A 23,822-nucleotide genomic window follows, 5' to 3' on the forward strand; every position below is an offset into this window, starting at 1 on the left:
TCAAAGTATCCTCCTGTTTGCAGATTCCTAATAATGCTGCACAAGTAGAGTTCTTTACTACACAGCACATTTTCAACCAACTGTGTAATTGAAAGTTTCTTCCTGCAACAGCTGGATGCCATTTTTTAACATGTTCAGTGTCAAAAACTGCTCAAATGCCTCATGATTGCTATTTAGGCTGGAAGCAGTCTCTCAGCATTTTAAAGCAAAGGGATTTTTGATGATTGCAGGAGTAGTATTTCATGCAATAAAATCACGAGCTGGGCATGTTTAAAATTCACATGTAGGTTCTGGAAGATGTACTCTGAAATTGTCTACTTTTGACTGTATACCAGGAGAAACAATAAACCTTGGGGCTTTTTTATTGTCTTCTACTGCCCGTCATGTTATTTTGGGGAATAGAGAGATGAAAATTCAGAGTGGTTTAAAAGCACAGTAATTCTTGAAGTGCTACTGACATATTTACTGCTATATGTGTTACCAAAAGGGAATTGATGCAATGTAAAGGCTGTATGAGAAATATGGAGACCAGGGTAATTTGGGAAGGACTGTTATATATTTCTGGAAATGTTACTTGAGGTACACAGGTTTTTAAACCTATGTTATGCTGCAACCACTTCTATGATGTACAGGTACTTTAGTTGTAAATTTCAAGGGATGAATAAGTACTTGAGAGAAAAAGATTGTAGTTGATTTGTTTGTAACATTTCACCTGACTGTGCAGGTGCAATGCAGAGACTTTCATCATATATGTTGTGTGAATAAATATTCCTCTCTATACATATATGTCAAATGGTAAGGGTAATTGGATTCATGGGTCTATATACAGTGCTTCACAATGAATTTTTAATATATAATAATCATGGCCTAAAATTTCCTTCCTTCCTTCCTTCCTTCCTTCCTTCCTTCCTTCCTTCCTTCCTTCCTTCCTTCCTTCCTTCCTTCCTTCCTTCCTTCCTTCCTTCCTTCCTTCCTTCCTTCCTTCCTTCCTTCCTTCCTTCCTTCCTTCCTTCCTTCCTTCCTTCCTTCCTTCCTTCCTTCCTTCCTTCCTTCCTTCCTTCCTTCCTTCCTTCCTTCCTTCCTTCCTTCCTTCCTTCCATCTGCTGACTGAACTGTTAATGTGCTGACAAATTGATACGCATGCACTATCAGCCCAGTTTCAACTGTCTTAATGCAATGAGCAATGGAACAAAACACATTAAAAAGTTTTATTAAATTTAGGGGTTTTATTTCTGTTAAAATACATTCTTGGGGTGGTGGTAGATACAGAAAATTGTGGATTTATGATTTTTTTTTTTATTTGCCTCTGTTTGTAGTTTTCTGCCTGCTTTAGAGCCAAATTCTTCATTCACACTGCATGAAAAATCTCACAGTGGGGTAGTCAAGTGAGGAGCTGTGGAAGCTTCTTCTTATTAAGAAAGAGGTTGGAAATATTAAGGCTTTATATAATGGATTCTTTCAGTTACAATGAAAAGCAAATTAAAACCATTTACCTCCAAATAGAATAGACTGCAGAACTTCCCCCTGGTGCTGACGCGGGAACATTTCATAGAGAATATTTTATTCCTCCTGTGGATTGATGTTGAGGGAAAGCCTGTGCTTGGGATTTTTCCTTTATCTCATGTGCAGACTTATAACTCAGTTTCAAAAGCAATTAATATTTATGAGGTTGGGCTGAGAATAATACAACTGCAATGAGACAGTGAAATGTCTGCCATTCACACACTGCTGTATAGTGGTAAAAATACATATTTAAGTTTGAATTAATTAAATTGCATTTAATCCTTTCTCTGTGAGCTTGTAAACAACAGCTCCTATCAATGCTAGTGTACATTGTTGGCAAGTGACATGTGCTGTCAGCATAATTTTAGACACATTTCATTTCTTGCATAGTGCTTATCTCTAATACAGAACTTTAAACTTTTTCTAATTGGTGTGCCAGCTGCTAAAATCAGAAGGTTTTTCCAAAATGCAATTTTTTTGTGCTTTGTATGCACAAGCAATGCATGCATGCAGAAACAATGGAATGCAAATAGTGATTGTGTAGTGACTTCCCAAGGCAGCGTAATTAAAAATCACACTTTGCAGAGGCCTTTAGTTGGCATTGATTTTAATCCTTCAGGTTAGCTTATTTTCAGTTTAAAGTGAGGAATGATCAAAAGACTGTGACTCTATAATTGGTGGCAAATACAATCAGGCTAAAAGTGCTCATCTTCTCAGCCTGCCTTCCCGAGCAGGATGATGGAAGATATGAGCAGCTTATTACTGGCAACCTGGTGCTCTAGTTGTCTTGGGGAAAATAAGTGGTTTGCTCTGAGTATGAACAAAACCTTAATGTGTTATTATTACTGTAGATCAGGAGCTGAGCTTTAGACGGTGAAATATTGCATTAATATTTGCTGTGCTTGGATTAGCTGAATTGGCAGTGCATTTAAGTAGGGACTTGGGCTTTCTTATTATTTACTTAATTATATTCGTAATTTACTGTGGCTGAGTACTCAGCATGATTTTTAATTGTCTGAGGGAGACTCTTAATTTTACAAATGAGGTTCAATAAATGTATGTGATATTGCAGTCTTGGCTTCATAGGAAGAAGACTGAGTTTTCTGCTCATTGCTAAGCTTTATGGTATTCCCATTACTACTACGCTAGTGTGGTTGTAATTAAATTTTTAGAAGTTCATTTGTGTGTAGTTACTAGGCAATGCTAATTTCTGCAGTGATTATTATTTTGCTATCATTTGGGTAGCAAATATGTGAGGTTCCTACCCAGTGCTTTAAAAGTAAAACAATTATTGATTCTAATGGCTTAATATGCACTAAATCATCATCTGAAAGAGGCCTCTTCTGAACATCAGGGGTTATCTGCCATTTGTCACCTCAGGTACTCACCGTCATTGAGAGGTTGAAGTATATATAAAGCCCCACTAAGTACAGCTTTGTAATGGAACAGATTTGGGTTGTTAATATAGGTCAGTATCTTGATACTGTGTACAGAAAAATGGATAGTTATCCACCTTCACTGTGAATTACTTTAATAAAATGTAAGAAGAGATGAAAAAAATAGGGAAAAAAACAGGCAAAAATTTCATCCATTTCCTTTACAGTATGTATTGTTAATTAAAAATTATGCATATGAGCAGAACCTCAGGAGTGTAAAGAAGCATAATTTAGAAGAGAATTCAAATGGTTTAGTAAATAATAAAACACTTGAATAAAACACTTCATTTCCTCACTGAAATTTGGTTTAATGATAATGATCAAAATGTGAATTGGTGTTCTGCACAGGAATGGTATAGATGTGATTAGAGTCTGTTTCCCAAACACACAGATTCACAGAATAGTTTACCTAGTAAGGAATTATAGGCAGTTATCAAGTTGTGGAGGGTCTTGTTCAACTGAATGTTCAGTATCTCCCATGATAGAGATGCCACAGGCTCCCTAGTCACCTGTTCTGGGTTATTCTTTGCTCCTGTTCTTTGCCACACTTTCTTCCAGGTTTCTTTTTAACAAAATCTATCTAAAAACACCCAAAAAAATTATCGAAATTACCATCAACCTCAAAGGTATTTTGTCTCATGCCCTGTTTCATGCACTGGAGATCAAAAGAAAGAATATACAAACATGTCAAACATATTGTCTTAGCCTCCTGATGTCTTGAACTTTGGCTCTTTCTGAGCTGCATGTTTCTAAACATTTCTAGTTACCTGAATTTAGGAAATTTTCCCACACTTTTTTCCTCTCTTGGAAGGTATGATTTTATCCCCATTACCTGCTGTGGCAGGAGTCCCACAGTACAAATGCACTTTGCAGAAAGAGCCACCCCTCTTTGTTTATTTGTTCAGCTTTCTTTGTTTGGATGCCTTGTGAAGGCTGACCTAGAGCAGAGGATAGACAGAGTTAAATAAAGTAGGTATTTATTAAAAGGCCTCAATGGAGGCCTTAACACCTTGGGCAGTTCAAGAGCCAAGTCAGGGCTACACCCAAGATGAACTCAAAATGGTCACAAAATGGATGACCAGTCCTGTGGTTTCTCGCTTGTATAGGTTCTGGTTCATTAGCATATTGGAGTTAATTGTCCAATTACAGCTTCAGGTTTTGAAGTCCCATCCTTATTGTTTTTCTCTCTTCAGTCCACATTGTTTATGCTCTTGGGCCTGAGATTGTCCTTGGTCCTCAGCTAGAGAAGGAATTGTTTTGTCCACCTACTCTATGGAGAGAGCTTACTATCCCTTAATATGAAGCTCAGAACTACACACTAAAGCAGTACAGAATCTGAAAAATATAAAAGCTAAAACCTGAGGCATCACTTTTTTGATGTGACTCTTAATCAGCTTGATTTAATGTCCTATGGTTGTTTTCATAATCTTCCATGATTCAATTTCCTCTTTTTTTGTTGTGTTACTCTATTCATTTGTCCCTCACACAGAAGTCATTCTGTACACTCCATCATCATCTTGCTTTTATGTGAACCTCTTCTGGTTGTACCTCTCTGATTAAATAAAAAATAGGGTAAGTGGTCAGAGAAGGCTGGCATGCATAGACATGCACAAATAAGAAAGACCAAAACATTTGAAGAATTAAAGAAATTTTAAAACTATTAGGTCAATGTTGATTTAGTTTGGGTTGTTGACAGGGATAGTGCCATCTGTTTGTACAGAATCTGAAGTACAGTAGTCCATGGCCATCTCTGAAAACTCTGTCATATATACTTAGATGTTTGCAGAAAGTTACTTTCAAATTTTCTCTTTTTTACACTTCAGGCACTGGCTTACAGTGCTGCTTAACACTTGGGTGCTGCAGGTGATACCTTTACATTGCCTGCCTTCACTGTCTCTGTCATCACTAAATACATCTGACAAGTTAAAACTTCTCTTATCCAGGAAATTCTGTCAGCTAAGAGAAACCCATCTGAGTCCAGCTTCAGCAAGGTTCTCAACCAAATCTTCAAGCATGGGAGTTTCAATGGGTTCAGAGAAGTCCTCACAACTCAAGGCTCCTCCTAAGGACATGGAGGATTTGTTCCTTTAGAGATTTATGTTTGTAAGCTAAGCTCCCTAAAGAGATGTTATAAGAAAAAATCAATCCAGTTTACTTGCTACAATTAAATATACTCAGTCAATTTTATACTCTCATGGAAAATCTGAAATGCTTATGATGTAGTCAATATTATAGGCAAATTAAAGCCTTCCTGAAAAGAGATCCTGTCAACAGGAAATCTGTGCATTTCTGAAATAATTTAAAGGCAGTTTCTAGTTCTGTACATCTCTCTTGATCCCACTGCCAATCTGATAATTTTATCATCTCATTTTCCTACATTGAACATATTGTTTTCTCCCATTTCTGACAAAAAAAAAAAAAAGCTGTACTTCTGTACAACCAACCAAGAAAGACCAACTGTAGAGAAAGAACCAGAAATTTAAATTTAGAATTAAGAAGAATACACTAAAGATAGTTTCGTACCTCAAGGGAGAGGCAGGCCCTCAAAGCCAGCTCTACAGCAAGTGCTGTCATTGGAGTACTAGTACTAAAAACACTAGAATGTTTCTATCCTGACAGTAATGTCAGAGACTCTGAAGCAGTGTCAGAATTTAGTTTATCTTTGAAACAGGATTCACAATAAAAATAAAGAAAGTAACAAAGAGGAGGCTGCAGCTGTCATCTGTTTGACTGCTTTAGAGGTCAAGGAATTCCCAGGAATAAGCACCTCTTGTGTACAGAGGCTATTCCTGTCCTCTTAGTGGTTACTTGAAAGAATTTCAATCCAAAGCTTGATGTTTACTTAAGATGTGCATCCCGCTTCCAAGGAATTAATTTATGGAATTTTTTTAGCCTGTGGGAAGTGGGACATCAGACTCTGATTGGGTTGGTCTCTTCTAGTTTTATAAGCATGAGTTTGTAATATTTTCAGGTTATTTTTGCTCTGAAAATTTTTACTTGCTTTTTCTGACAGCTAGCCCCCAATAGCTAATTGTGGTGTGGAGAGGTATTTCTTTGAATGAGCATCAAGTGATTAAAATAACTTAAGAACATATCAAACAAGTTATTGTAGTGATAAATCTTCAGTATAGTCCAAGGCTAGTATCAAAGCACCCTTAGCTGTGAATTTTCCTTTTATATGCTTTACAGCAAAATTTTGATTTGAGATGTTAGCTGCTTTTACAAGACAAAATATTCACACTTATTCTGGCTTGTACTTTCAAATTGTTCCCATAAAAAAAGACAGAATAAAATAGGCTAGACCTTTAGGTGATCAGAAACAAAACTTAAATAGTGAGATGACTCATAGAGAACAAATATAGAACACAGAGGAAAGCCATTTATTTTTGTTAGCCTCCATAAGTAGTACTGGAGAAATGAGAGAGAAAAACATGTATATGACTTTGCTTACAAGAGAGAGAAAATGTCTCGTAAATAAGTATTTTCAGTTTATATAATTTTAAAAAATTATATATTTTAATGTGCAGTGGCTTCCCATTGCAATTTTGTCCCCTACCCATCGAATGCTGGTGTGGGAAGCACCATGTATACAGCTGGGTGGTTCAGGTTTTCTCACCATTCTCCTCTGCTTTTCCAGACACAGACAGCAGGATTCCATGGTGTTTTATGTAGAGTGAGAAAAGCTTGTGGAAGGGAACGAGTGGGGGAGAGGTGAGCTTGCAGAGATTTACTGAGGCAATCACATGTAACCAGTCTTGGTATCTTTTGCTCAAAAGGCCAACAAACGCTTCATGCATTGTGCAGGGAGAGTAGGAAGGCTGAGATGGCACCACAAATGCAGCATTATGCAATCAAAATATTCTTTTTTTGTTGCCAGAAGGAGAGTTTGGAACCATGTGAAAACCTTGCCATGGAGCATTGCTATAAAACATCTCAATATTGCTGTGATTTTTAATGAATACATAGATCCTTGCCATGTTAATAATTTTATCTTGTTTCAGGCCAGTAGTTTTAACTCCTACACTTTGATTGTGTTTCAGAGCAGTCAAGCATCAAGTATTGGAACTGACATCTGAATTAAAGAGTGTGCAAAAAACCTCTTCCCTCTTTAACTATTGAAACAACTAAAATGGAAAACTGATTAAAAGAGGTGAGTCCTTTCCTCTGATCATTCTCCTTGATCTCTCTCTGCATTACTTTTATTCATTTTCTCCAGAACTGCCTCCTGCAAAGGCAGGGAGCCAAATGATTGTGAACTCTCAACTGCTTTAATGGAAGTGAAGGTAGCTAGAAAATTACACAAATGATAACCCATCTTTGTATTTAACTAGTTATGAGGGCTCTGTTCTTATTGGGTGTCTTTGAATATTATGGTGAATGATTTTCACAGGTCTGATATTAATGTAGAAATGTATATATATAATATAAACTCATATAATCTTAAATGATGAGTAGAGCCCCATAGAGCTGGATACACCAGAGCTGTGGAGAGAGTGTAGGGAATGTAAGAGGAAGGATTGATTTGGCCTAGAGGAATGTAACAAAGGGGAGAGGTCAGAGAGAAAAATAAAGTACAGAAGACAAGCATGGCAAGGGGTTGCAGCATCTTGAAAGCAACATTGAACATTGAAATGGCCTGGAAAAGCTATGGTAGGGAAAAAAACTTCCTTTTCCACAGATATTTTTACTTGGGTTTTTTTTTTTCTGTTTGTTTTGGTTTGGGTTTTTTTGGTGGGTTTTTTTTTTTTTTTGGGGTTGTTTTTTTTTTTTTTTCACACTAAGAGAGACCTGATAGGACATACTGTAGGACATACTGAAGATAAGCTGACCTCTAGCCTCTGGAACAGAAATGGAATAGCAGTGAAATGTCTACATATAGTGAATTATTGGTATTTACCAATGTTAACCATACTGAGAAAAATTAAAATCAGTTCCATATCCTGTTTCTTTATGACCACATGGAGGCTTAAATATATATGCACTAGAAACAGGGAGAGTTTTTATGTCTTTTTAAAATGATGGTCATTCTGCCTATGATTTGGCATTATTTTAAATGTAACTCTTAGAGCTATATGCGACTCACTACACTTCAGTTACATACAATTTAATTGTAATGTTAAATTAATATGTTAATCATATAATTGGTTATGGGTATTTTAGTTTAGCTAGGTATGATGCTGTACTTCAATCTGTAAATTTCCCTGAGTGGGGCATGAGTTTAAGGAACATTTTACATCTTGCATGAAACATTTTACATCATAGGAATATTCTTTGTGTCACTCCAGAGTGATCTTTTTTCATTGCTTTCCATTGGTGCAAAAAAATTCAATGGATTCCTTACTTAAAAAATATAATTTCTTACAAATAGAATGTTATCTAATCATCCAGCAGCTTTGTCTTTTAGTAAATGTATTTTAAGAGGAGAAAGAAGCAAAGTGTTGAAACAGTTCCATTTCATAAAATGTATCCATGATGCTTTCTTTTATGTGGGATATATATAGATAGGTAGAGATATAGATATGATTCTGCATGTTGTATATATGTATATAATACATATGTATTTATACATTGCAAGTACATATTTCTAAGGTACATAAACACTACAAAAAAGTAGGACTTGGAACCAGTGTGTATCTTCTGACAATGTGAAATAGATCAGTTCAGCTAACTTTGCCTCAGCTTGGCCTTCTGTAGAACTATGAAACTTTATTGAAAAGATGACATAAGGTTTGCAGTGGTGTGATTTTTCCCAAGCAAAAGTTGGATTTTTACCTTAGGAATTAGTTTCTCGCAGTAATACATTTGCTTATCATTTACGTATATTTATATGCATTTTCATACACACAAAAATCCCCACCCTATCCCCTCAGCTTCCAGTATCTTGAGTAAAAGAAAACATTATGTCATTGAAGAAGGTACTTTGATTAGTGATACATTTATTAGAAGAACAGAGTGTGGTCCACTTATTTTCCTCAGGAATATGTTGACAATATCATTTAACAGTGACTCAATGGCCCTTGTGGGTCTCTTCCAGCTCAGACTATTCTGTGGTTCTGTGAATATAATGTTACTCTTTTGTTGTGAATTTTGTTCAAGGAAAATGCAGACAGAATTTAAAGATGCCATTAAATCAAGATATGTTTATCATCGGGGAGAAGATGACTAGGCTTTGAAAAAGTCAGATAAAGAGAATCTATAGGAAATGTGTTAGGGGTGTGGATGAAATTGAACTTTAATGAGACCAAACAAAAGGAATATAATTGATCTTCTACAGTGAGAATGTATTGAAGTAATTTAAACCTTAAGGTCCTCTTGTCTTAGTGGGAGACGGGATAGCGGATGTTTTGTATGATCTAATTATGCAGAAGTCTCAGGCTCGGCAAATTATTATTCCTCAGGGGGAAAGGACACAAGACAAAGAGAACAAATTTCCAGTTGAAAGATATGATGATCTTTGATGCAGTACAAGGGGAAGCATAAGGTATTTTACTAATATTCCTGGTGTGAAAGTAACAGCTGTAATGAGAAAAATTAGAAAATCGCCTCAAGTAAAACACCCTGAGAAGGCAGAAAAGCTTGGATGAGGCAAATATAAAGATAAAAACCAGATTTCTAGTGAAAATTGAAAAAAATTAGTTATGACTTGCTTGAGGTATTTTGAAGAAAAATTTAGGCAGGACTTCTTATTACAGCTTAATAGCAATTCCCTCAGCAGTTATAGAAAGCTATGAATCTGAGAAAAGAAACTAAACTGACTATGAGATAGACAAGTGATTTGTCTGTCTATTAGATAAATAGAAAGACATTTCAAATCAAAATTCAAATTTTCTATAGTCCTACTTCCTTCTCTACTTATGGGAAAACCAGGCATCAAAATTAAAGATAAGGACACCTCTTTTAAGCATTTTTACATCCAGAATGAGTTGGAAGTCCAGGGAATATCCATAATGTTTTGGGATGAGCTGGATACTAAAATCTCCTGGAAAATTATTAGCTTTGAGTATCTTAGTGACAACGAAAATTTCCTAAGTCTGATAAACCACCAGCGTAGGCATAATGGAAAATGGAGATACAGAACCATAGCATCACAGAATGACTTTAGTTGAACACTTTGGTTGAACTCAAAGATTCTTAAATTTCAGCACCTATTATAAATGTGAAGATCAAAAACTGCACATAGAGCGATGGTGGGATACAGAGTCAAATATTGAATCAAAAGCTTCATTACTTTTGTAAGTAAGGAAACAGTCATTAACAACTAAAAACTTCAGAGGCTTATGTTTGAGTAATAAAAAATTGTCATGAATTTGCTTATATAAGTAAAGTATATAAGTTAGAGGAAAAAAGACAAAACACAAAAAGAGAAAGGTCGATGTTTGATATAGCTAAGGACATAGACTTTTTTCCATGTCAGTCTGAAAAAAATGTGCCTTTATCACAGATAGTAGAAATAGAGGATAATTCCCCACAGCTATAATCAATATTGTATCAAAATTTATTTCAGACGTGGATCTTTTGTCTCCTGCTTTTTACAGTTGGTATCATGTAGATATTTATTGACTGAATTATAGACAAAGGTGTGGTACTTCTTGTTTGAAATCTAGACTAACCTTTCTTCTTGGTGGAAGATAGGCTATTGGTGCAGGAAATTGACCCAGCTTTCCAGAAGACTCTATTTCCTACAGTTGGCCTCAACTTCTGTAAAAATAGAGAAACTTTTTAACATTCAGATCAGTTATTTCTTTACAGTCTAAAAAGCATTACTACATTACATCTGCAGGATTTAAACAGAATAATAAAAATTGTCCTTATTTATGCTTTAATACAAACAATGTCAAGGTACTAAACAAAATATTTTTCTTCATTTTTAAATAATTATTTTTTATTTAAAATATTCATTTATCTGCTTTATAGTATTTAAATAAAAAAGTAAACAGGTTGATAAACTCAGATGAACAGTCTCTGGAAAAAAGAGATGAAGCAACTTCAAGACATCATTGCTTGATTCCCAGTCCACCTCCTACTGCCTTGATAAATTTGACATTTTAGAAAACAGGTGAAGAAGTGAGGCCAAATTCTTAAGGATCTCATTCCTTTTTATTTATTTTACCTCTTCCTAATATTCCAATGGAATGCTAAGTGGTGCTCTAGTTTTGAAACACCTGTCCTTGTGACTTTCTTTTCCTTGAGTGGAAGTCCCAGCCAAAATAGAGACACATGTGAGAGCACGACTGCTGACTGGCATCCCTGAGGCAAGGACAGTGCTAGAGATAGGTACCATTCTTATAAGGTCTCTCAGATCAGTTCATCCCTAGCTCAGGAAATACCAGAATTATTCAACTTTTTTATGCTTTTCTGTACTTTTCTTTAGCCATCTACTGCTACTGTGGTTTATGCCAGTGGCTCAAAGAGCCTTTGAATTCACTCAGAATGGCTATTTTTGGACATGCACACTACTGGAAGTGGATGCCTGTAAGAAGCTTTCATGGTTGGACAAATAGTAATGACACCATTAACTCTGAGAAATGGAATACTTCTTGTATTGCTGTCATTCTCTTCCAGTAAAAAATTTCAAGTTGAGCACAGTGGGAAATCCAATTTACTCCCATGGTATAAAATCATATTCCTGAAATAATTCACCACTGTTAGAAACAAACCAACGTGTGGAACTGGCACGGGTTTTTAGGCTGATGCAGGGAGAGATGCTTTTCTTTGGTCTGCATTGCACATCATAAGCAGACACAGGCACAATGATAAATATCTCACCATCTCCTGATGGCTTCATGGAATCAGGGACTGCACATTTATGCTCAGATCAGAAAGGTTATAGGAAGCACATCTGTCCTTATATGGTCTTCCTTTGTATTTTTATATGATTATAACAACTACATCAAAAACATAATAAAAAAATATGATTCAGATAATCCTCTTAGTTCAGGGTTGCAGGCATGGAACTGGCACTGTGCAAAATAAAAAGATATATTTGTTCTTAGTGGATAGGGGAAGTGTGGCCAAGGTACGTTAGTAGCCTCTTCTGGCTCATTGGGTAATACAAAATTATGGTCTCCTGAAAGCTTTATTTTATATGAAACTCTGCCATATGGCTATTATTTTAAACTTTGCTGCAATCTGTTTTATTTCTGTTGTATAGTTTCTACTTACCTTTTGTTTCCCTGCCTTTCCCTTACCAGCCCTTTTAGCTACAGTCTGAATTCTGCAGACACAGTTTAAAAAAGCTGTCTAGTGGTTTGGGGAAGCGACAGTATAGTGGTGGGTCACAGTTGGGCCATGACAAAGATTTCTAGTATTCAGGGCTTGTGTGCTTGAGAGAGACCCCAGTCATGTTTGGATGCAGGGATTGTGTTCTCAAGACCAAAGGAAAAGAAACCAACATTTTAACAAACTCATTCATCAAGAATAAAATGTATAAACATGCATATTATTGAAGCTTTCTGAATTGTTTTTGCTCTTAAAGCAGGAATTTATCTGAGCACATTGATAAAGTTTAATACAGGCTAGAAATTTCATCGTACTGTTGTTATTTCAGAAATGAGGCAAAATATTTCAGTGTTGCAAAATCAGAACAACAAAATACTTTGCACCTAATTTTTATAAGCTGCCCAAGAAGTTATTTGAACGACTAAAATTCCAATCTTTCAAATCCTGGAAATCAGGACAATTTCAAGAAGTGAAAGAAAATAAAAAATCATCAAAAGTAAATTATGGAAATAGCTCAGAAATTGGTGAAGTGATAAATACTGAGGAGGGTAAGTTGCTTAAAAATTTTGGGTGAATTTGTACATAAAGTATCATTCTGTATGTATGTCCTGTATCTATATAAACAAATGTTTTGCTGACGTATTAGGCAGTACAAGAGTAAAGGAGCATAAAACGGGATGTGATCCCATAAATCAAAACTGTGAAAAGGCGCTTGAGGGCATGGTACATTACCAGCTGTAACAGGATTCTGCAGGTGGCAGGTTAAGGCACTACTCAGGTCTTACTTATGTATTTAATGTATTTACTAATACATGAAGTCCACCTTTCTGTTCCAAACATGGCCACTCCAGGACATACTTGGTTAAGGTGTTCATGCTTGAAGAAGTTGTTGAAAATTGGAGATGCTTTAGGAGAGACCACAGGATTGGTTCAAATGAGATGAAAAATAATGGCTGATTTGATTCAGTACTGGGAGAGGGGCTGGAGTCAGAAAACTTTCCTCTCTGTGGAAGGCAACAAAATATTGACCTTCTGAGACTCACAAGTATGACAAAAAAGATCCAGTACATGGAAATTAAACCTCAAAATGGAAGCAAAGTGCATATTTTTAAACAGAAGTAAATACACATTGGAACAATTTACTAAGCTCAGTTGTGGATTCTTGTAATTTAAAAGATTTCATTTGGAATTAAGTCTAGAATTGCTGAAGCAATTCAGGGAATTAGATGTTCAAACATCCTTGAAATGTACTCATTAAATTCTCCAAGATCTCTTGGGTTCCTCTAGAAATGCAGCAGAGCTAAAAGCATCTGATTCAGAAGTGGGACTTGATGGAAGGCGCTGTGAAGTAGTATCAGACAGTTTCTGTAATGTTACACAGCAGGTTAGACTGCACTGTCCCAGTGGCCTCTTTTATTTGCAGTCAGTGTGTTTGTTTATTTGTATGTAAGAGCAGCAAAAGAAGTGTTCTGATCTAATAGGAGCTACTTGAGATTGCTGCTGAAGTACTTGCACCCTATCTGTTTAATAAGATGACTGTGATTCACTAGTGTTGCAGTAGAATGTTATTTCACCTCCATTCTGCAGCTTGTAGGGAAGAAAGACCAGGTCTGTGTGCAGAGATGGCAGGGACATGGCACCTAAGGAGCTGCTCTGTGTCTGCTGGGCTTTCAGCAAAAGATTTCATTGCCAAAGCAGAAAAGGTCAGTCATGTCTCAGGACCTGCTCCGTGATCTGAGTGCGCTGAACAGAGGAGGTCCTGAAATATGACTAAGTAGACATATTAGCTGAGCATTTCTTGATTTTCTATAGTATTGCTTATATGAAGAATTCACTTCAGACCTTTGTCTCTCATCAGGAAAACTTGGATCTTAGATGAGTGTGCCTGGCTGCTCAATTTTACCTTTGTGAGAGTTACATTGAATTAGAGGCTGTATCAACACGTTAAGCACCCAGTCATGCACCAGTACAAGCAGTAAGTTTGCTGTCACTGGACACTGCAGTCCTGACTGTTGAAATGTTCTTTATAATGCTTCACTCCCAGGGTCTGCATGGCTGGACTACATCTGTTTTCTAAACTGGATCTGCTATCAGTGCAAGTATTACTTGCAAGCCAATTTACTAGTATTACTTTTAAGATATATTATCTGAAATAGGATGGTCACAGAGAGCAAAGTAAAGCTTGCCCATGAGTGAAGAAAATCACTGTATTCCTTGAATCAGAGCCAAATTCTATCCTGAGCTTTGTTTACTCACAAAGCTGAGCTTTATGAGACTCCAGAAATCCAAATTCCATCTGATAAATGCTATCTAAATACAGAGTAGTAACCAAGAATATTGAGGATTTGGGGCTTTTTCTTTATTTTTTTTAACAACATGTAAAAAATTAATGTTGAAAAATAAGTAGCCTGGTTATGCTTATTAACACTTAATGAAATTAAAACTTGTGTGTCCTTCTTAATGCTTTTTTTTTAAACTTACATTTTGTTGTATAAGAAGACAGGCCTATGTCAACCCAGTGTTACAAACTCAGAATATAAATGGATACAATTTGTATAATGGTGGATTGACTTGAATATAAAATACAAAGATAAATGTTTACATAGTGGTTGATATTTCATAGATATTTTGGTAATCTGTTTATCCAAGACATCAGTAAGACAACAGGGTTACAATACTGTTCAGGTTGTATTGGTATATAAAACCTATTTGTCATCTTTATGAAATACATATCATTACCAGAATACAAATTATACAAATGAGATTGCTGCATTTCTCATCCTTATCACATAGATCTTCCATGTGACCTATCAAGTCCAACATGGGGATAAAGCAGTGTGTACTTTAAACAATTTACTGATGGCAACTGCTGTGTTTCTTTGCACAGCTTATCAAAGCTCAAAATAAAAAGCATTTACTTTGATGTCCAATGAGGGAAGAAAAATTATAATTAAACCAATTTTAAAATACATTACATTTTGAAGATCAAGATTCTAGGCAGGTACTTGGGGTGAAGGTACCCAATGCCCAAGAATTGGGTTCTTTTTTGTTAGTGAATGAGAAAATGAAAGTGCAATGTTAGAAGATGATGATTTTTGGCTTCTGTAAGTGAGCAAGTAGTAATGTAGCCTAAGTGATCCAAAAAGTAATATATGTCCTTGTTAACATCAATAGCTTCATAATGCAGCTATTCAAATGATGAATTCTAATTTGCTCCTCTGCCTCAGAGAAGTGTCATGCTTTCCTATAAGGCTGTTATGATTTTGGCTTCTGAGCACTGCATGAAAATGCCCTCTGGTCTGGAGGGTGCACTGCTTTCTGATGGGTAGACCTAGTTAAAGTTAGGTTTTAACCACCATAAAAATTGAGTTACATTGCTTTCTGATAAACTAAGTTCACTTATTGATTTGGCCAAATGAGTTTGAGAAATGCTTGCACAGAATGTAATTGTTACATCCCATTTCTTTACACAATATATGCATGTTTATGCATATATTTAGAACTAGTTTTTCCAAAGGTTTTTTTAAAAATTACAAATAAATGTAATTTTTCTCTCTATCTATTAAATTTGGAAATGTAACTCAGAAAGTATGTTCAAGGATATGAGGCAACATAGCTTTCCATGAGGTAAAAAATAGATTGATTAGGTCAAAACGTATTTTCTCTCATATACAATGTGGAATCTGTCCAAAAGGCAGGACTGAAGGCAGTCAGTATGACATCAAGAAAGATGCATTACCACTGGCTTGAAATGAGACTTGAATTACAGAGCTTCTTAGATATAAGATCAGAAGCAATCCCATATAAGAGGGATATCTAAGCAACTTTGTAGGGGATGCGGGTATTTTAATTCAGAGAAAATAAGCAGGATGTGATACTAAACCCAGCACTTCTGTGCAGATGCCATTGGACCAATGTAGGGTCATTATTAGTGGAAATTTGTAACGAGGATGAACTTTGTCCTGCAGCAAGATTTCTGATCTGGCTTTGAGTCTTTGATATTTGCTGACACCAGTCAGATTTCTTTCAGTGTCATGAAAAGAGTTAGTGTCTTAGAGCAACAGTAAGCACAGAACCCTGTGCTGTGGAGAAAGCATGATGTACCAAATGTAACAGCGCATGCATAGTTTCAGGAATAACCTTATTTGAGAGAGCATCTGGTTTAGGTTTAGACAAATTAATACCTTGAGACTCTTTCGATAGAAAATTGACCTCTTGTCAAGATGTCAATAGCCTGAGTATCTGAGAAAACAGAAAATAATTGCTGCATCCCGATAATCTTCCATTACAAGGATTTATTCAACCTGAACTGCCTGACCGCTGTAGCATTCAACAACATGGTGAGTTTTTTATTTTCAATTACTGTACTTTACTTCACATGATACTGTGTAAGATTGTGTGCATGTAGTGTGTCCTCTCTGAGTAACTGGTTAGCTGTCAGGGAACAAGAAAAAAAATCAATAATACCAATAATTTTGAGCTCTTAAATCCTGAATGAAATGTTTCTTATGTCATGTTATTTATACAGCTCTGTATGGGTATTTTATATTGATTGCATTTATTTTCTCAGTGGTTTCCCTATATTTAAAGAAATTGATCATAGGACCATAGCATTTTTTAGGTTTCAAAAATCATTGAGTCCAACTATTAACCCAGCCCTACCAAGTCCACCTCTAAACCACGTCCCTGAGTACTGCATGAACACATCTTTTAAAAACCTCTGGGACTGGGGACTCAACCACTTCTTCGGGAGCCTTTGCTAATGCTTGACAATCCTTTCTGTGAAGAAATTTTTCCTATTATCCAGTCTAAACTTCCCCTGGCACATGATGCAATTTTCTCTGGTCCTGTTGCATAGGAGGAAAGACTGACTCTCACCTCATTACAACCTCCTTTCAGGTACTTAGAAAGAGCAAGGAGGTCTGCCCTCAACCTCCTTTTCTCCAGGCTAAATTCCTCCAGCTCCCTCAGCTGCTCCTCACAGGACTTTTGCTCCTGACCCTTCACCAGCTCCGTTGCTCTTCTCTGGGCATGCTCCAGCACCTCAATGTCCTTCTTGTAGTGAGAGGACCACAAGTGCTGAGTACAGGAGTATGATCCCCTCCCTAGCTCTGCTAGCCACGCCATTTCTGATATAATACAGGATTCTTGGCCACCTGGGGACACACTGACGCATGTTCAGCTACTGTTGACCAGCATCCACCAGTCCTTTTCCAGCTTTCCAGCGACCCTGCCCCAAGCCTGTAGCATTGCGTGGGATGGTTGTGGCCCAAGTGCTGGATGCAGCACTTGGCCTTGTTGAGCCTCATCCAGTTGGCCTCAGCCCACTGATCCAGCCAGTCCAGATCCCTCTGCAGAGCTCTTCTCTCCTCCAGCACATCAACACTCTCACATAACTTACTGTCATGTCCAAACTAGCTGACGGTGCAGTCAGTCACCTCGTTCAGATCATTGACAAAGATACTGAACAGGACTGGCCCCAGTATAGAGCCCTGGAGAGCTACCTATTCTCTTCCTCCCAAAGCTCTGCCACTTAGGGCAGGAGTTCCTCCACCAGGATGCACTTCCCACAGGGGTGCTGAGAGCAGGGCACTGGGATGGCAGCACGGTCTCACCATCTCACCAGAGCTCCATCTGGGAAGCTGCACTAGCCCTTCTTGTGTGTCCTTCCAGGCTGATTCCTATCTGGAAACACATACCTGGTATAAATTGAATTATCTGGTTTCAGCTTAGATTAAGTACTTGATTTGTAATTAAAATCCAAATGGTAAAAGAAATTGAGAATGACAAATGCAGTTTATTGAATCAACTGCTTTCCTGTTCTGTCTCCAATGCAGTTCCATTTGATTTACTAATGATGTGCAAACTATATGCTGTGGTTCTTCATGACAATTTTGGTATTTCAGCAGAGATCCTTATTGGTTAGAAGGACTGAAATGGATTGTATCATTACAGTTACTGATAATTTGTATTGGTACACAGTCTATCAGACTGTTCATTTCATATATGTTTGAGAAATAAAAACCTATTTATTTTCTGTGAGGAAATCTTGAATAAATTTAAAGCTTTGCTTTTTACCAAGATATGATATTGTATTATTTTTTAACTTTGCAAAATGCCTTCTGCTGAACATCTAGACTTCTGTGCAGAAGGAGGGAAAATTTCTGACTTTGAAATATTACTAGGGTTGATTACCCTTCTAAATGCATAATATGGTCTTACCAGCTATAGCAGATCTAAAACAAGGGAAGATATATGAGGCATGAATGATGTGTTATCTTCTTACAGGGAAACAGAATGCAAATTTCTGGCATATTATTCAAACTTGAATTATTTATATATCAAATATTATTCTGGCAAATCCTGATTAAACTTAGATGAATTCTCTTAATCTCTTCAAGAGTTTGCCCTTCAGTAAGGATGGGACTTCCATATACAGGACTGAATAAACATTATTTAGATCCCTAAATCTCTGTAGCTATATTGATATATATTTCTTTTTTAATCATAAAAAAATCTTATTATAGTTAGGAAAACAAGGTATTATTTTGGTGCAGAACCTGTTTAATTGATTAATTATAAAAATTCAGCTGTAACACAATAAAAAAATCGGATTCAGATAATCTTTGCAGTTCAGTGTTGCAAGGATGAAACCTGCACTGTGCAAATAAAGAGATAAATTTACCCTTACAGAATGGTGAAAGTCTGACCAAGGTGTATTAGTAATGTCTTCTAATTCATTGGTAACTAATTATTCAAAGTAGTTACAATTCCAAGTGTAAGGAGAGATGTGAGAGTCCTGAAAGTGGGCGGCTCTCCAAAGGGACATGTACTGTTCATGGCAATTTTAGGGGGATGACAGCTGTCTCAGCAAGGCAGTTTTGTTGCAGGTGACAAAGCTTGAGTCATCAGTGTTTCTGTGTTCTAAGACTGGAGTATGCAGTGTTTGAAATACCTCTGGGAAATGGAAAAACTTACAGGCTACTAGCAGCCTTTGACTGCTTGCACCGATGCCATTGAATCCAGATGTGTGACAGGACTCATATGCAGTGCTTTTGCTGTTGCTGATTTCCATTGGCATGCTTGTCTCTCATGCTGTACTGTGGGCTTGTGGTTGAGGAAGTAATTTATTTGATAAAACCAAAGAAAGCTTGCTCTACAGGGAGTGGGTTTCTCTGGGAAATCTATTGCTGAGCACCTGCCATCATCACTTAGCCCTCAAATAGATTGTGTCAGTGCTAATGGTGCAATTTTTGATTTCAGGTGTGATAGCTGACCTTCTGCTTGGGACATAATGTACAGGCTGGCAGAGATGTGTACTCACTAGGAAGGGTGTTAACTGAGAAATTATTATTCTTTGGATAGCCAATGATCATCTATTTATCTAAGCATGAATGAGTATTACATTTGGCTAGAAATGGAATTGATAAATGTTGTTGCTTGCTATAGCATATTGCTATTTATGTCACAATTTAAATTATGTGCTACCAAGGAATTGTAGTGATGGCTGTATAATAACCACACCTATAAAATACTTTTCTTCAATGTATTTAATATTATATTTTCCTATAAATTAGTTGCTTTTTTTGTTAAACTGTGATAGCACTACCTATTGCAACAATTCTGAAATGACAATTTAATATCAGTCACAAGTTTATTTTCCTGCCTTAAAGATGCTCTTTAATAACTTTCATGATTTAGTTTTCATTCTCAATTCTCATTCCCAAATGGTTCCACAAGTGGCATTAGTCAGGGTGCAAAGGATAAGTACATCTCACTCGAGGTAACCCATCCAAAATTAGTGGTTTAATCTGGGGTCTGTCTTAGGCTGTAGAAATATCAGCAAAAAGAATGGTTTGGACCAAATCCCTAAATAATGAGGACAGATTACCCTGCTCTCACCTCTAGATGTGCCCCTCTCTCCAACTCCAGAGGAATCACTGGCATAGGGCTGAGATCAGATAATTGATTTTTTTTTTTTAATGAATGGGAGTCTTTTCAATTACTGTTATTCAATTGCAAGCTTTTTTTTTTTTGTAGAGCAGAAATAGGAACCTTTGGCTAAGCACAGAACTTATTTTTGGTTGTGTGTGGCTTTCCAATATAAGTTACAATATTTTCATCCACATATTGTTGAATGAATAAAGAAATACAACAGCACAAGAATCCACCTGAAAGCAGTTTGTCTTAGTAAGAGAAATTTGTCTTTCATTCCCTTTGGTTGTTCTCAAAACACAAGTATAAAAAGCAAATCAGATCTGCAGTATCAATGTTTTACTCTGTGCATATTCTTTGGAATAGAAATTCTTAGGAATATTCAATTTTTCCACAGTCAGTCATATTTCTCAAAAGCTTTTTCAGTCCATGCAAAGTACTAGAAGGTTTGTACTGTAATATGTGGTGCACATTTGCAAACCCTGGTTTGTGACATTAAATGAGAGTATCTAGAAAGTATTATTCATATGTCCTCTTTCTCCTCCTTGTGGTTTAAAAAAGGAGTTTTTCTTCATTCAGCTACCTCCCCAGTGTGTTTTTTTCTGCTTTTGAGAACAGGAAAGTGTTTGGTAGGTGTTTTACCTGTGTACTTTCCCCTTGGCTTGAAAGACCCCAATTACCTATTATGCTTCTGCTTTCCATTCCTTCGTTTTTAGGAGCTAAGGAGTGTGAACTAAGTGCTACCATTTCCAGGAGAGCCTCCTTGAACTGCTTGTGTCTGGCAGCAAATAATTTTTCTGCTCTCGTTTCACTTCATCCCAGTAGGGATGATTCTTTCCCTAGAAAAGGATTATCTAGTTTATGAAATTTATCCTGCAGCCGTACCTAACAGCAAGAGAATCACCTGTCCTGGATTATAAGGACAGGAGAAATGTGTTTGTAGAAGATGAGAGCTTTTGCCATTGCTTCAGCCTGTTACATAATAGAAGTCAGGGTTGCCTTTTTAAGGCAGAAAACGGATTTTAAGGGGAAACCCACATTTCCTGTTTAGCAAGAGAAAATTTAGTTATAATACAGAAATAGCTGGACTTCAGCGGGGTAAAAAGACTACCAGATCTTTCCTTTAAAATCCTTCTCCATAAAAGGCAATTTACTCTACAGAAGTGCAAGTCTGGCAGTTTTCTGAAGTGCAATGAACTATTTCTTAACACATGATATTAATAGTCCTAAGAACCTGCAATGCAGAGTACACTCTTCCGGTGGTCTTTAATCATCCCTCTATTAATTATTAAGATAAAATTATTCACAATATCACCTCTTACATTACTGTTATGTAACTTCAGACTGAAAAACTGTTATATGCATTTTTAGTAATATTTGTGTTTGTAGACCATTTTAACTTACAGTAGGAAATACTGCTAACAAATATGTGATGTATTATTTGCTCTGAAAAATGCATAACATGACAGAATATATTATTCAAACTACTGCTGAAGTGGGATTGAAATGGATCTGGAAGGTGCAGGGCAGGAGGTTGTGCTGGGGCATGATGTTCACTCTGCTTGCATTTAGCAAATTCCATTTTTTTCTGGACTTTCATACTAGAAAAACTAAGGTGTGTGAAGATGTCATACCTCTGTCATGAAAAATATATTCTGTAGAACTGAAACGTCATTATTAATATTTTATACTGGGATTTTTCTATTTGGTTCTTTTTTCTTCTTCCATTATAGAGTAGAACCTATGTGAAAATATACTAAAGGTGCTGAGTATTGTTAATCGATCTAGAACAACTTATAATTTGGGGTGAAAAACTAGGACACCTCTTCAGTCTGTGCACAATTAATAGCTATTATAATTTTTGACCAACGATCCAGAAAAACCAATTTGTGCATAAGTAAAGGCATCCTAGTTTTTCATTTTTAACTTGTTATTTGTTTTGGTATGTGTGCTGGAATAACTGAAGCACAGACTATTTTATGACCTCCTGAGTGGCAGAAAGGCAAGGAAAAAGGATTTGTACATGCTATCTAATATATACTTCTAATGTATACAGGTGTGTTATGTGTAGTGTCCTATTTAGGTTGCAGTGCCTTATCTTTTCTAATCATTCTCTTCTCTCTGTTTTCCTTATTATCACAGTTTGGATGCCAAATGTCACACTTCTGCAACATGCAACCAGGCAACATGCCTGCAACTAAATTTAGTCATTTCACAAGTCCCAAGTTAAATACATACTTGGAGAATCTGTTAAAAAAAAAGTGAAAATAATTACTGGGTAACAACAGGGAATAAACTGAGTGAGAAATAAAAGTCACACAGAGACTTTCCATATCAATGTTCTATCATGTTAGAGATTAAATGTATGACCTTTATTGTTTGGCTGCACCATTCCCACAGAAGATAAGAATCTGCTTTTAATGTTTCCTGCAGTCAATGGTAGTCTTTTGTGGTCTTTAAGGAATTAATTTGACAGTTTGATAATACTTGCTTTCAGAGTAAAGTCTTCTAGCAATTTTAAATGTAAATTCTAAATAAATTGTTAATTTTGTTTTGTCAGTGCTCTTGGAAAGCCACAAATACTTAAAGATACTGCCTTAACTTTGGGTAGATGTTTTGTAGACTTTGTATCAAGAATACTTTCTTGACTGAATGCATACAGTCTTGATACATTGCATGTTTCTGAAAAAATCCTTCAGTTCAAATATCAGCTGTAATTCCTCGAATTCTATCACTGTTCACTGACTTTTATTTTGCTTCTTAAATCATTTTCTCTACAGTGATTCTACCTAAAGGGACTATTAAAATTCAGAGTCATTGAATCATGCAGAGCAAGAATGTTTATGTATGTGCTGTGCAAGTTAATAAGCAAGTTTATACAAGCAGACAGTCTTGTTTTATATGGATGCAGAGAGCTTTTCCAAAGCACAGCTCCTTTGTTTCCAGTAGAATCCATGTTGTGATTAATCAATTATGAAAGTATTAGATAAAAAAATCTAAAAAGAGCAATTATTAATTAATAATGCTGTTCTGCAACTTCAAATTACTATGCAGTGGAAAATATAACCTGGAATACACAATCAGTGAAAATAGAGCTGGGGGAGTGATATTGTGCTGCCATAGATTGAGAGCTAGGGAGAGGTAAGAAAGATTAAAAAAGAAAATGTCTTGCCTCATTAACATGTTGATTTATGAATTTTTGTCCTCAGTAGGCACTCAGCTTTTGTTCATCTGAGAACTGCGTTGCTTGTCAAGTTTGATAGGTGGATTATACTTACATACTAAAATGTTTGGTTGGGAGGTTGGGAGGGACTTGAAAGATCATCAGGTCCCAACCCTCCCCCGCCATGGGCAGAGACACCTCTCACTAGAATTGTAGAATCAGAGAATCATAGAAGGACTTGGGTTGGAAGGGACTTTAAAGATCATCTAGCTCCAAATCCCACCTTGCTATGGTCAGGGTTGTCACTCACTAAATCAAGTTGCCTAGGACCCCATCCATCCTGAACACTTGGATGGAGTGTCCATAACTTTGGGCATACCCTCACAGTAAAGATTTTCTTCCTAATATCTAATATCTAAAATCAATCTCCTTTCTTTTAGTTTAAAACCATAACCCTTGTTTTATCACCATCTCCCCCTTTTGATGGGGACATTTATATAAGGAGACACACTCTCCTTGGCTTTTCTTTGTTGAACTATGTATTATAGATTCACATCTTGTTATTC

General features: G+C 36.4%; 1 protein-coding gene across 12 annotated transcripts in view; it reads left to right on the forward strand.

The window, feature by feature from the left end:
- The window catches only part of DLGAP1 (DLG associated protein 1), a 396,907-nt gene that overhangs the window by 143,183 nt on the left and 229,902 nt on the right, over positions 1-23,822 (forward strand). For 9 of the 12 annotated variants that reach the window (XM_054516701.1, XM_054516658.1, XM_036398012.2 and 6 more), the window contains one exon: positions 6,980-7,089. The exons of 1 other annotated variant lie outside the window; for it this stretch is intronic. The gene's annotated coding sequence lies outside the window, so the exon portion shown is untranslated. The remainder of the gene's footprint in view (positions 1-6,979; positions 7,090-23,822) is intronic. 2 more of the 12 variants (XM_054516675.1, XM_036398069.2) reach the window with 1 other exon arrangement.

This window comes from Molothrus ater, chromosome 1 (genome assembly GCF_012460135.2).
Source record: "Molothrus ater isolate BHLD 08-10-18 breed brown headed cowbird chromosome 1, BPBGC_Mater_1.1, whole genome shotgun sequence".
Lineage (NCBI taxonomy): Eukaryota > Metazoa > Chordata > Aves > Passeriformes > Icteridae > Molothrus > Molothrus ater.